This window comes from Panthera onca, chromosome D2 (genome assembly GCF_046562875.1).
Source record: "Panthera onca isolate mPanOnc1 chromosome D2, mPanOnc1 haplotype 2, whole genome shotgun sequence".
In the NCBI taxonomy this organism is placed as follows: domain Eukaryota; kingdom Metazoa; phylum Chordata; class Mammalia; order Carnivora; family Felidae; genus Panthera; species Panthera onca.
In genome coordinates, this window is record NC_138349.1 from 54022509 (window position 1) to 54036824 (window position 14316).

Consider the following 14316-nt stretch of genomic DNA (forward strand, 5'->3'; position numbering starts at 1 on the left):
TTGATTTGAGATCTTAAGTTGTAAAGTTAGGTTATTGATTTGGGATCTTTCTAGCTTTTTAATGTAAGCATTTACATTACATCCTTTTACACTGCTTTCATGTAAGTTTTGGTATGTTGTGTGTTTGTTTTCATTTGTTTTTAAGTAGTTTCTAATTTTCTCTGATTTCTTTTTTGTTCCATTGATTGTTTAAGCATGTGTTGTTTCATTTCCACAAATTAAAAAATTTGCTAGTTTTACTTGTGTTACTGAAACCTAACTTCACATAATATTTTATGTATGCTCTCTCTCACTTTTTCTATGAGTATATGGCTTACTACCATTACTATCTCCTTGTCATTATCAGCTGGAGAAATAAATTACTTCTGTCTTCATATTGAAATTCATTTTCATGGTGAGAATATACAGTGGGAAGAGTTACTTGTTTTCTTGCTCATCTCTCTTTATTTGGGGTGAATATCAAGTGGGAATATAGTACAACAATATTAGATAAAATCTCCATTAAGCTGGAACATAGTTCCATTATTTCCTATTCCTACCAATATTATACATTGTTAACACTTCTGATAAGATCATAACTATTTTTTAAAATTGGCTTGGGGCATGTGGGTGGCTCAGTCTGTTAGGTGTCCAACTTTGGCCCAGGTCATGATTTCGTGCTTTGTGGGTTCAAGCCCTGTTTCGGGCTCTGTGCTGACAGCTTGGAGCCTGAAGCCTGCTTCGGATTCTGTGTCTCCCTCCCTCTCTCTCTGCCCCTCCCCTGCTTGCACTCTGTCTGTCTACCAAAAATAAATATTAAAAAAAAACAACAACAACAAACATTGGCTTTTGGTATAAGACATCAATTTGTTTAATAGATATTAACTATATAGTATGTACCAACCATTCTGTTCGGTTCTAGGGATACAGTAATGAATAAGACCAATACAGCTCCTTGCCCTTAGGATATTTACATTCTTATGATATAGTATGATGAATGCCTGAGTGAGGATAATTTAGGATACCATGGGAGCACATAGAAGGAAACCTAATTCTGCACTTGAGAAGAGGCATAAAGGAAGGCTTCCTGGAAGACACATTAAAAATTAGGATATAATAGACAAGGGATTAACCAGGAAATTGAGGAAAAGTGTAGGCATGAGAAAAGTATTCCAAACAGGGAGAATGTGTATAAAGGCCAGAGAGGAGAGAGTGTATTATATCAGTTATATTAACAAGTAGTTTGTTCAAGAGGTGAGTGTATGGAGTGTAGGGATGGGAGTTTGGTTTTATGAGAGTAGTGAGAGAGAGGCTAGATAAGTTAAGCAGAAGCTATCTCTTGAAGGGCTTTGTAAGCCACGTGGAGATGTTTGAAATTCTCTGAGTGCAATGAGGAACCACTGAAAAGTTTTAGAGAAGTTAATGTCATTTTCATTTTAGGAGTATCATTGTGAATGCAGAATGGAGATTGGATTGGGACATGGGGGTAGGTACAAAGAATTCAGGGAGGAGGCTGTTGTAAAAATTTAAGAGATGATAGTGGTAGCTAGTAGGTATGGAGAGAAGAGGACAAGTTATCAAGCTGTTTAGGAAGTGTAATGGTGAAATTTGATGGTGGACTTGATATGGGTTTTTGGCTTGAACAACTATATGGGAAAATAAGACACCCTGAGAATATGCGCAGTTATTTTTCATTGGAACAATATTTATCCTTTCTTGTGTATTTTGTATCTCTTTATTGACATTTCTTCTTCTTCAACTCACTGTTTTGGGTTCAGTTTTTATTGAATTTTTCTCTCATGCAAATTCCTTATAAGTAGAGTCCCTGAAATTTTCTAAGCATAATATGTCCTATAAGTGGTAAAAATAACACTAGAGTGAAATAATAAACAGTTTTTAGGCTTTTCTTGTTCGCAAAGATCACATTAAAAGATCACAAATGTGTTTGAAGACCCCTTCTGCACGTTTCCTTCTTTTCTCAAGGTACTGTCTATTCTGAACTTGGTGGTGTTTGTCCGTTTTCTTATACTTTACTGCATATATTGTTGTGTTTTAAAAATGTAAATAATATATTCTATTTATCTTTCTGTAACCCTTTTCACTCAATTTTTTTAGTAAATTTATCCACATTGATTAAACTCCTCTAAAAACAGTGTGGAGGTTCCTCAAAAAATGGACGGTAGGTCCTCATAGACCTACCCTATGACCCAGCAATAGCACTGTTAGGAATTTACCCAAGGGATACAGGAGTACTGATGCATAGGGGCACTTGTACCCCAATGTTTATAGCAGCACTCTCAACAATAGCCAAATTATGGAAAGAGCCTAAATGTCCATCAACTGATGAATGGATAAAGACATTGTGGTTTATATACACAATGGACTACTACGTGGCAATGAGAAAGAATGAAATATGGCCCTTTGTAGCAACGAGGATGGAACTGGAGAGTGTGATGCTAAGTGAAATAAGTCATACAGAGAAAGACAGATACCATATGTTTTCACTCTTATGTGGATCCTGAGAAACTTAACAGAAACCCATGGGGAGGGGAAGGAAAAAAAAAAAAAGAGGTTAGAGTGGGAGAGAGCCAAAGCATAAGAGACTGTTAAAAACTGAGAACAAACTGAGGGTTGATGGGGGGTGGGAGGGAGGGGAGGGTGGGTGATGGGTATTGAGGAGGGCACCTATTGGGATGAGCACTGGGTGTTGTATGGAAACCAATTTGACAATACATTTCATATATTGAAAAAATAAATAAATAAACTCCTAACTGCTATATGGTAGTATATGACAGAATTTATTGATTCATTCTCCTGTGCATGGATGGACATTTTGGTTATTTCCAATGTTTTGCTATGTCAAACAAGGTTTCAGTAAACATTCTTGTGTATGTATCCTTTTGCACACCTGCAAATGTTTCTTTAAAGAAGTCAGGGTATATGCTTTTTCAGCTTTACCAAATATGGCCAGATTGTTCTCCAGAGCAGATGCACCAGTTTGTACTATCACTAGCAGCGTGTAAGAGTTCCCATTTCTTCATATACTTGCCAATCCTTGGTTTTGTCAGACTTAAAATTGTAACAGTTTAGTTGTGAAACAATCAGGGTGAGAGTAGAGGAAGGATATTTGTGTTTTCAATTGTCTCAAAACAAAAAAATCAGAGAAATGCTTATTTCAGTGGATGATTACTGATGCCAAGTTACTCCATGATTTTTTTTTTTTGTCTGCTTCCCCTTTTTTGGGTCTGTCTTTTGAAATGCTTTGTTGATCTATTTTTAATTTTTTTTAATGTTTATTCATTTTTGAGAGAGAGAGACAGACAGAGCACAAGCGGGGGAGGGACAGAGAGAGGAGACACATAACCTGAGGCAGGCCAGGCTCTGAGCTGTCCCGTACAGAGCCTGATGTGGGACTCAAACTCACAAACTGCAAGATCATGACCTGAGCTGTATTAGATGCTTAACCAACTCAGCCACCCAGGCGCCCCAATACAGTTTTTAAATGTTTATTTATTTTGAGAGAGAGACAGAGTGTGAGTGGGGGGGGGGGGGCAGAGAGAGATGGGGGAGACGGAGAATCCCAAACAGGCTGTGTTTTGTTAGTGCACAGCCTGATGTGGGACTCAGTCCCATGAACCATGAAATCATGACCTAAGCTGAAATCACGAATCAGATGCTTGACCAACTGAGCCACCCAGATAACCCACTTTGATATTTTTAATATAAAATCTAATAAGTTCTATGCATTTTGGCAGCTGGTGTCTTTATAGTTCATAGACTAGTCCTTTGGCTTCAGGTTGTTCCTAACCCTGATTTGTTGAATAGATCCATATCTTCCAAAGATACATGCTTTTTTTTAAGCTGTGATTTTTTTTTTTTTCTGGTATGGAGAATGTCTAATGTATAAAATTTTATACAGGTAGAAGTTGAATGTTCATGCTGTTTAAAGTAAATGACCCAGGTTATGGATGAGCCACAAAATTGTGTTTTTAAGCAAAGTTTTCCTCTACGGTCATATAGTATTCTAGTTTATATTGTGATAAGAAATAAAAGGACTCTTAACTAATTCACAACATTCTTTTCTCCTCATCAAATTTTAACCATTTGCCCTTTATATGAAAGCTTTCTGCCATCTTTTTCTGACAACATCACTTTTTAAATTTCATTTTCTTTGCCAATTTTTTGCCCATTTACTTTTTCTCAGGTTCTCTATTTTGGAAACAGCCTTCCCTTTCAATTGCTGCATCATTTCTTTTTCATTTTCTTCTTTTAAGAATGTGATTCCCAGGTATTCTGCCTCTAATAATTGTGAATGGGTCAATAGGTAAAATAAGCAGAGCCTCTTTACCAAAACAGAAGAGCTAAAGATCTTCTACTGTCTTATCAGACTTTCAAATAGCATTGCCAGAATATCAGGTCATATAAAAAATATCACTGGGGCTACCTACATGTAGTAATGGCGGACTGTCATTTTGTCTTTTGCATGTCATGAGAAAACTACTCTTAATTGCTTCATTATAAGCTTATCTTAAATCTGTACACCAGTTTTCATAACTGAAAAATAGTAGGGGAATAAAACAATTCTTTTTAAAAAGTTTTAATGTTTTATTTATTTTTGAGAGACAGAGACAGAGCATGAATGGGGAGGGGCAGAGAGAGAGGGAGACACAGAATCTGAAGCCGACTTCAGGTTCCGAGCTGTCAGCACAGAGCCCAATGTGGAGCTCAAACTCACGGACCTCAAGATCATGACCTGAGCCAAAGTCGGACACTTAACCGACTGAGCTGCCTGGGTGCCCTGAAAATCAAAGTTTAAATGTTTTTTTGATTTCAGGAATTGCATCATGTTAAGCTATTAATAAGTTAGTTTCTTGGTATCCTTTCCTAGGGTGGAATAATAGGTGGTTAAGGGACAAGTGTCAAATATGTATCTTCATCTTCATTTTAGGAGTACACCGATAATCAGTCACTATCCGTAAGTGACTAATAGGAAAAAAAATGAATGGAGGTAGTTGTATGTATCGAATATTAGGTTGTATTGGTCTGTGTAATCCTCCAGTAGTACATAACACCTCCATGCTAGCCTTCTGCTTGGTAGTGGAATCTCATGTCTTTCCCCTGCACTAGTAAAACATGCCCATGCCTTTACTTTCTCTTAGTTTATTTCTCACAAACTCCTTTTCTGCTAGCTAGCATTTAAAAACAAACGGGCGCCTGGGTGACTCAGTCGGTTGAGCGTCCGACATCGGCTCAGGTCATGATCTCTCTCGCAGTCTGTGGGTTCGAGCCCCGCATGGGGCTCTGTGCTGACAGCTCAGAGCCTGGAGCCTGCTTCAGATTCTGTGCCTCCCTCTCTCTCTCTCTCTCTCTCTCTCTCTCTGCCCCTCCCTCGCTCATGCTCTGTCTTTCTCTCTCTCTCTCTGTCAAAAATAAATAAACATTAAAAAAAAATAAACATGTTGACATCATTGGATAGGTATAACTAAGTCTGATTCTAGCCAATTGAGTGACCCCTTGAAGTGTATTCATTTAGTCATTTACTAGGGAAAACACCATTGTGTTTCTTTTTCTACCAGTTTCTTTTGCACTATTATCAGACACTTAAATGTGTAAGATTATATCTGTTTTATTGAAGAAATACTAGGTTAGTCTGCTTTTGACCAATAGTTTATTTTAAAAACTTCACTATTCTGGAAGTATGGCTTTTATACAATATTTATTTATTATGAGACCTATATGTTCAGAAGTCTGGCTAGAGGTATCAGTTTTATTGATTTTTTTTTCAAAGAACCAGCTCCACTTTCATTGATCTCTTCTATTGTGTATTTAGTTTCTATATCATTTATTTCTGCTCTAATCTTTATTTCCTTCCTTCTGATAATATGTTTTGTTTGTTCTTTTTCTAGGTCCTTTAGGACCTAAGGCCAGGTTGTTTCTTTGAGATTTTTTTTTCCTTTTTTTTTTTTTTTTTTTTTTTTTTTTAATGATTTTTAGCACAGAGCCTGATGTGGGGCTTGAATCCACAAACCGTGAGATCATGACCTGAGCCAGAGTCAGACACTTAACTGACTGACCCTAGCCAGGTGCCCCTATTTGGGATATTTTTGCTTTTTGAGGTAGACCTGTATTACTATAAACTTCCCTCCTAGAACCACTTTTGTGGTGTTCCAAAGGTTTGAACCATTGTGTTTTCATTTCATTTGTTTCCTTTTACTTTTTTATTTCTTTTTTTTTATTTCCTGGTTGACCCATTCATAGTTTAGTAGCATGTTATTTATTTATTTGTTTTTTAAAATTTATATCCAAGTTAGTTAGCATATAGTGCAATAATATTTTCAGGAATAGATTCCAGTGATTCATCCCCTATGTGTAACACCCAGTGCTCATCAACAAGTGTCTTCCTTAATGCCCCTTACCCATTTAGCCCATCCCCTCACCCACAGCCCCTCCAGCAACCCTCAGTTTGTTCTCTATATTGAAGAGTCTTTTATGTTTTGTCCCACTTCCTATTTTTATATATTTTTGCATCCCTTCCTCTATGTTCATCTCTTTTGTATCTTAAATCCCACATATGGGTGAAGTCATATGATATTTGTCTTTGACTGACTTATTTCGCTTAGCATAATACACTCTAGTTCTATCCACATTGTTGCAAATTTCATTCTTTTTTATTGCTGAGTAATACTCCATTGTTTATATATACCACATCTTCTTTATCCATTCATTAGATGATGGACATTTGTGTTCCTTCCATACTTTGGCTGTTGTCAGTAACAGTGCTATAAATGTTGGGGTGCATGTGACCCTTTGAAACAGCACACCCATGTCCCTTGGATATATACCCAGTAGGGCAATTGCTGGGCCGTAGGGTAGTTACTATTTTTAATTTTCTGAGGAATCTCCATACTGTTTTCCAGAGTGGCTGCACCAGTTTGCATTCCCACCAGCAGTGCAAAAGAGATCCTCTTTCTCTGCATTCTCACCAACATGTGTTGTTGCCTGAATTGTTAATTTTAGCCATTCTGACAGGTGTGAGGTGGTATCTCATTGTGGTTTTGATTTGTATTTCCCTGATGATGAGTGATGTTGAGCATTTTTTCATGTGTCTGTTAGTCATTTGGATGTCTTGGGAAAAGTGTCTATTCATGTCTCTTGCCCATTTCTTCGCTGGATTATTTGTTTTTTGGGTGTTGAGTTTGATAAGTTCTTTATAGATTTATGATACTAACCCTTTATCTGATAGGTCATTTGCAAATATCTTATCCCATTCCATCAGTTGCCTTTTAGTTTTGTTCATTGTTTCCTTTACTGTGCAGAAGCATTTTATCTTGATGAGGTCCCAGTAGTTCATTTTTGCTTTTGTTTCCCTTGCCTCCAGAGACGTGTTGAGAAGTTGCTGTGGCTGAGGTCAAAGAGGTTTTTGCCTGCTTTCTCCTTGAGGATTTTGATGGCTTCCTGTCTCATGTTTAGGTCTTTCATCCATTTTGAGTTTATTTTTGTGTATGGTGTAAGAAATTAGTCCAGGTTCATTTTTCTGCATGTTGCTGTTCAGTTTTCCCAACACCATTTGCTGAAGAGACTATCTTTATTCCATTAGTAGCATGTTATTTAACCTTCATGTATTTGTGGTCTTTCCAGATTTCTTTCTTTCTTTCTTTCTTTCTTTCTTTCTTTCTTTCTTTCTTTCTTTTTCTTTTCTTTTTTTTGTGGTTAACTTCTAGTTTCATGGTGTTGTGGTAAAAAATTGTGTATGCTGTGACTTTTATCTTTTTGAATTTGTTGAGGCTTGTTTTGTAGCCTAATATGTGATCTATTCTGGAGAACATTCCATGTGTACTTGAAAAGAATGTGTATTCTGCTGTTTTACGGTAGAATGTTCTGATTACATCTGTTAAATCCAGCTAGTCCAGTGTGTCATTCAAAGCCATTGTTTCTTTGTTGATTTTTCTGTTTAGATGATCTGTCCATCAATGTAAATGGAGTGTTAAAGTCCCCTGTTATTGTATTATTATTGAATAGTTCTTTTATGTTTATTGTTAACTGTTTTATGTATTTGAGTGCTTCCATGTTGGACACATAAATATTTATAATTTTAGATCTTGTTGGATTGTCCCCTTTATTTAAAGTCCTTGTTTTAAAGTCTAGTTTGTTTGATATCAGTATTGCTACCTTGGCTTTATTTTGACATCTGTTTGCACAATAAATATTTCTCCATCACCTTAATTTCAATCTGGAGGTATCAGATCTAAATTGACTCTCTTAATAAAATAAAAATAAATAACATGAGTTTCTTGTAGACAGCATATAGATGGGTCCTGTCTTCTAAATCTATTCTGTCACCTTGTGTTTTTCGATTGGAATATTTAGTCCATTTACATTCAAAGTAATTATTAATAGATATGTATTTATGGCCATTTTATTACTTGTTTTATGATTGTTTCTGAAGATTTTCCCTGATCCTTTCTTGTCTTTCTCTCTTTCATGGTTTGTTGGTTTCCTTTAGTGATATATCTGGATTTCTTTCTCTTTATTCTTTGCATGTTTATTAGTGGTTTTAGGTTTGCATATAATCTCTTATGCATATAGCAGTCTATATTACGCTGATGGTCATTTAAGTTTGAACCTCTTTACTCCTTTCTTCCCTATGTTTTAGAATATGGTGTCATATTTTACATCCTTTTATTTTGTGAATTTCTTGGCTGACTTTTTACAGAAAAATTCATTGTTATTGCTTATGTGTTTCCTGCCTTTATATAGTTGCTTTTAGTGTCTCCTTTCCAATGAAAGAGTCCCCTTTAATATTTCTTCAGGGCTGGTTTAGTGGTCATGAACTCCTTTATTTTTTGTTTTTTATCTCCCCTTCTATCCTGAATGACAGCCTTGCTGAATTGAGTATTCTTGGCTGCAGTTTTTTCCCATTCAGCACTTTGAATATACCGTGCCACTCCTTTCTGGCTTGGAAAATTCCTGCTGAAAAATCTGCTCATAGCCTTGTGGGGTTTCCTTTGTATGTAACTGTTTTCTTTTGTCTTGCTGCTTTTAATATTTTTTCTTTATTGCTGTATTTTGCCGTTAAATTTTTATTTATTTATTTATTTATTTATTCATTTATTTATTAGAGAGAGAGAGAGAGAGAAAATGTTTGAGTTGGGGAGAGGGGAAGAGAGAGAGGGGCCAGAGGAACTGATGTGGGCTTTGAGCTGACAACAGCAGGCCTGATGTGGGGCTTGAACTCACAAACCATGAATGAGATCGTGACCTGAGCTAAAGTTGGACACTTAACCCCCTGAGCCACTCAGGCACTCCTATATTTTGCCACTTTAATTACAACATGTCTTGGTGTGGATCTGCTTTTGTTGAGAGAGAGAGAGAGAGAGAGAAAGAAAACCTTAAGCAGGCTCCATGCTCAGCACAGAGCCCAGTGTGGGGCTTGATCCCATGACTCTGGGATCATGACCAGAGCTGAAATCAAGAGCCAGATGTTTAACCAACTGAGCCACCCAGGCACCCCTTACTGGACTATTTGCATTTAAAATATGCAAATCCTAGACATAATGTCATTTTATTCATAAATAATTAAATATGCATATCTAACTGATCAGTCAGGTCTTTTCCTTTTTAAATGACATAATCACTGTTATTCAACCTAATAAAGTGGCAGTATTTCCTTTGTATAACTTAATACCCAGTCAATACTTAGTTTCTCTATTGATCTCAAAGGTATCTTTTTACAGTTGCACATTTTGGTTTTACCTCTTAAAGCTATTTTGTTCTTCTCTTTTCCCCTCCTTCTTTCCCTCCCATTCCACTGAATATTTGGAAAAACCTGGTTATAGGTCTTGTGGAATGTACATTTTGGAGCTGCCTGATTTCTTCCTTTGTGTGAACTTGTTCCTCTAACTCCTGTGTTTCCTACAAACTGGTTAGAGCTTGAGACTCCATTAGATTCCAGTTAAGTTTTAAAATTAACTCCATAGGTGGTGCTCTGAACTTCCCATTGAATTTTATGACCAGACGCTTAACATCTCATCATACCTTTTGTGCTAGTGATTGATGGGTAGCGTCACTGGTGGAAGACTGATACGTCCAAATGAAGTTTTCCATGAGTTTCATCTAATTGTTTTGGCAGCCTTGGATGATAATTGCCTAGAACTATTTCATTAGGGGTTCTAAAATTTTGATTAAAAAAAAAATTTTTTTTTAAACGTTTATTTATTTTTGAGACAGAGAGAGACAGAGCATGAACGGCAGAGGGTCAGAGAGAGAGGGAGACACAGAATCCGAAACAGGCTCCAGGCTCTGAGCTGTCAGCACAGAGCCCGATGCAGGGCTCGAACTCACGGACCATGACATCATGACCTGAGCTGAAATCGGACACTCAACTGACTGAGCCACCTGATTTTTTTTTTTAAATTAATGTTTATTTATTCTTGAGAGATAGAGACAGAGCACGAGAAGGGGAGGGGCAGAGAGAGAGACAGAATCAGAAGCAGGCTCCAGGCTCTGAGCTGTCAGCACAGAGCCTGATGCGGGGCACCAACCCATGGACCGCGAGATCATGACCTGAGCCGAAGTCGGACATCCAACCGACTGAACCACCCAGGCGCCCCAAATTTTGAATTTTTTATCCCATCATTCTTTCTACTTTTATTAGCCAGAATTCTATCAGTAAGAACTTTCTGGAACCATTTGGTTACCCTGAACTAGAGTTTATATATGAAGGGCAAGATAAATCCTTGATTGTTTTTCTTGTATCAACAACATTCAGAGTAATGAGTTGATGTCATAATAACTTCTAGTAGTGATCACTGATTTTTTTATCTGAAGTATCATTATAAACTCATGGATTTTTATATATTTTTATATTTCAATCCATTATATTAATTATTCATTTGATGTCCAGATATCCTATTTGAGACCAGTGGGATCATCTTTAGATTGGGTAATTTGTCTTTTTGAAATGACCCTATTTTTCTTTGCTAGCAAGGAAATTTCATTTTTTGCACAGTTTTTTCCAAACTTACACATTTCTACCCCAAAGCAGGAAGAATCAGGCCTTGATTCTTTTTTTTTTTAAGTGTTTCTTTTGAGAGAGAGTATGATCACATGAGTGGGAGAGGGGCAGAGAGAGAGGGAGAGAGAGTATCCCAGTCATTGGTTCATGAGATCAAGATCATGACCTGAGCTGAAATCAAGAGTCAGGCACTTAACTGACAGAGCCACCTTGTCACCCCAGGCCTTGATTTTTTTTTAATGGGGAATGACATTTAGGAAGTGGAATATAGCTAGGTTTTAAGGATGTCAATTGCTATTGAGTTTGTCATTCATTCTAGATCTTTTCAATGGACAGATATAGGAAATATGTGAGTTCATGTTGTTAATTCCAATTAAAATCTCCAAGTATCTCATCTGATTCACTGTTTAAAGATGGAATGTTATATGAAGATTCTATTCATATCATTCAGAGTTAATACTTTTTATTTCTTTATTATTTTTTATTCTTAAATATTTATTTGAAAGTTTATTTTGAGAGAGTACATGTATGTGCACATGTGAGAGCACAAGTGGGGGAGGGGCAGAGAGAAAGAGAGACGGAATCTCAAGCAGGTGCTGCTCCATCAGTGCACAGTCCAATGTGGGGCTCGAACTCATGAACTGTGAGATCATGACCTCACCCGAGATCAAGAGTCCAACATTTAACCAACTGTGCCACCCAGGCACCCCTATTAATTTATTTTTAAGAGAGAGCGAGAGAGAGAAAGAGTGCACAAGTAGGGGAGGGCCAGAGAGACAAAAAGAGACACAATCCAATGTAGGCTCTAGGCTCTGAGCTGTCAATGCAGAGCTCATCGTGGGGCCCGAACCCACTAACTGTGAGATCATGACCTGAGCTGAAGTTGGATGCTTAACTGACTGAGCCTCCTAGGCACCCCCATTTATTTCTTTCTATAGCTTCTTTGTTTTTTTTTTTTTTTTTTGGTTCTTAGGAAGTAATGGTAATTGTACAGTATTTGAAAAGGTAGAGAGGTATAAAGATTTAGGAAACAACTTGTAATCCATCCCCCAGGGTATCAGTTTAGCATTTTGACATATTTCTGTCTAGATTTTTCTGGCTTTCCTATATAGCATTTGAAATTATCTTTCTGAATGAAAAATACTGTTCCATTATATTGACATATCTGTCTTGCTCTTAGTTTATTACAGTTTTTAGCTATAATATTTGGTTCAGCTATAAAAAAATTATTTATATAAGAAGGTGTTTTTTCCTCAACCCTTAGTATTAAACTCAAGAAAATAATTGAAAAGTAGTATCAGTTCATAGGCATAAAATTACTACTCTTGTTTCATATTGCCAAATGTCTTAACAGTAAAGTTACCACTTTACTACTCCCTCCCCTAGTAAATTTTGCCATTTTATGGTATAATTTCACACAAACTTCTGGAGTCCTAGTGTACAGATTCCAATTCTGGCTCTTTGCTGTGTGACCTTGAGCATAAGAGTTAAACTCTTTCTACTGTAGTTCCTTATCTGGATTGCTTTGAGAATTAAATGAGTGACAAATGCCTGGCACATAGTAAGATCTCAGTAAATGTATGTAGGCTGTTGTTTAAAAATATTTTTCTGGGGCACCTGGGTAGTAGTTCAGTCAGTTGAGTGGCCAACTCTTGATTTTGGCTCAGGTCATATGATTCCAGGGTCATGGGATCAAGTCCCACATCGGGCTTTATGCTCAGTGTGGAACTTGCTCGGAATTCTCTCTCTCTCTGCCCCTCTGCCCCCTCCCCTGCTTGTACTCTCTCTCCCTCTCTCCCTCTCTCTGTAAAATAAAAATAATAATAATAAAGTTAAAAATTTTTTTTTCTTCAGCATTGTTTTAATTTCATATATCTTGGGGCACCTGGGTGGCTCAGTCAGTTGAGCGACTGACTTCGGCTCAGGTCATGATCTCACGGTTTGTGAGTTCGAGCCCCGCGTCGGGCTCTGTGCTGACAGCTCAGAGCCTGGAGCCTGCTTCTGATTCGTGTCTCCCTCTCTCTCTGCCCCTCCCCCACTCATGGTCTGTCTGTCTCAGAAATAAATAAACATAAGAAAATTTAAAAAATTTAATTTCATATTTCTTTAATGATTAGTGAGATTTTTTTCTTCAAGCATTGTGGTTTCCTATTTACATTTTATTTCACGTGAACTGTCAAATATCCTTCTAAAAAAAAATTTTTTTTACATGTATTTATTTTTGAGAGACAGAGTGAGATAGAGCGCAAGTGGGTGAGGGGCAGAGAGAGAGGGAGACACAGAATCCAAAGCGGGCTCCAGGCTCTGAGCTGTTAGCACAGAGCCCGACATGGGGCTTGAACCCACGAACTGTGAAATCATGACCTGAGCCAAAGTCAGACACTTAACTGACTGAGCCACCCAGGCGCCTCAAATATCCTTTTTTCAAACTAGGTTTTTTGTTGTTGTTGTTTTGTTTTGTTTTTTAAGTAGGCTTCACACCAAATGTGGGGCTTGAACTCACAACCCCGAGATCAAGAGTTTTATGATCTACTGACTGAGCCAGTCAGGTGCCCCATCTTCTTTTCTTAAGATAGAAGTTTTACTTCACAAACCAGTTGACATACCAACACCAAAAGCACAACTGATTAAAGATTAATGTTAGACTTCACCAAAATTAAAACTTCTGTACTTCAAAGTACACCATCAAGAAAGTGAAAAGACAACCCATACAATGGGAAAGAATATGTGAAAATCGTATTTATGATCAGGGACTTGTATCCAGAATATATAAAGAACTCTAAAAATAGTGAAAAGTTTCAAATTTTTAAACAGACAAAGGATTTGAATAGATATTTTCCCAAAGATGATATACAAATGGACAATAAGCATATGAAAAGATACTTCGTATCATCATTAAGGGAAATACAAATCAACATAATGAAATACTACTTTATACCCAGCTAAATGGCTATAATAAAAACAAATGGACAACAACAAGTATTAGTGAGAATGTAGAGAAATTGGAACCTTCATACATTGCTGGTGGGATTGTAAAATGGTGTAGGCACTTTGGAGAACAGTTTGGCAGTTCCTGAAAATGTGAAGCATAGAGTTGCTGTGGGACCCAGCAGTTCCACTGCTGCATATAAGGGTAATGATAATAAATGTCCACACAGAAACTTGTGCATGCATGTATGTAGTAACATTGTTCATAAAAGCCAAAAAACTGGAAACAACTCAAATGTCCATCAATTGATAAACAAAATATAGTCTTTTCATACAATGGACTATTGCTTGGCAATAAAAAGGATGCCACAACATGAATGAACCTTGAAAACTTT

The 14316-nt window shown here is 37.0% G+C and overlaps 1 protein-coding gene across 2 annotated transcripts in view; it reads left to right on the forward strand.

The window, feature by feature from the left end:
• The window catches only part of P4HA1 (prolyl 4-hydroxylase subunit alpha 1), an 89440-nt gene that overhangs the window by 28023 nt on the left and 47101 nt on the right, over positions 1-14316 (forward strand). The window lies entirely within an intron of this gene.